Source organism: Myotis brandtii, unplaced genomic scaffold (genome assembly GCF_000412655.1).
Source record: "Myotis brandtii unplaced genomic scaffold, ASM41265v1 scaffold274, whole genome shotgun sequence".
NCBI classification, from domain to species: Eukaryota; Metazoa; Chordata; class Mammalia; order Chiroptera; family Vespertilionidae; genus Myotis; species Myotis brandtii.
In genome coordinates, this window is record NW_005360425.1 from 1,437,443 (window position 1) to 1,437,844 (window position 402).

Here is a 402-nt window from a genome sequence, read left to right on the forward strand (position 1 = left end):
TACCAGGGCTCAGGGCCACACAGCGGGGCCCGGGCTATCGGGCGCCTCCGCCGCCTCCCGGTCCATGGGGTCGGGACCCCACCTCCGCTCCCCTCACCCGGAGTGGGAGGAAGAGGAAGAAGGTAGCACGGGCTTCCCACCCAGCAGCTCCCTCTCGCCTCAGCCTTGCCGGACAGCGACGGCGGCCGGAAACGCCGCCTCCTCCCACCTCCGGGCGCAACCCGGAAATACACTCTTCATGCTTAGCTAGCCCTCCCGCCCTACCCCCCGCCCCCCAAGGAAACTCAACTCCAGTCGCGAGACCGACGGGAGGAGGGGCAGGGCTGGGAGGCAGAACTACCTACGGGCTGAGGAACCAGAGCCTCCGGGCCGTCGCCTCCCGCACTCCAGAGGCGGTCTGCA

General features: G+C 69.9%; 2 protein-coding genes across 7 annotated transcripts in view; one reads left to right on the forward strand and one right to left on the reverse strand.

Annotated features, from left to right (window-relative positions):
* The window catches only part of KIAA0319L (KIAA0319-like ortholog), a 109,334-nt gene extending 108,938 nt beyond the window's left edge, over nucleotides 1–396 (reverse strand). For 3 of the 6 annotated variants that reach the window (XM_005868570.2, XM_005868568.2, XM_005868567.2), the window contains exon 1: nucleotides 4–396. The gene's annotated coding sequence lies outside the window, so the exon portion shown is untranslated. The remainder of the gene's footprint in view (nucleotides 1–3) is intronic. The other 3 variants (XM_014541525.1, XM_005868569.2, XM_014541524.1) reach the window with 3 other exon arrangements.
* The window catches only part of NCDN (neurochondrin), a 20,610-nt gene that overhangs the window by 11,312 nt on the left and 8,896 nt on the right, over nucleotides 1–402 (forward strand). The window lies entirely within an intron of this gene.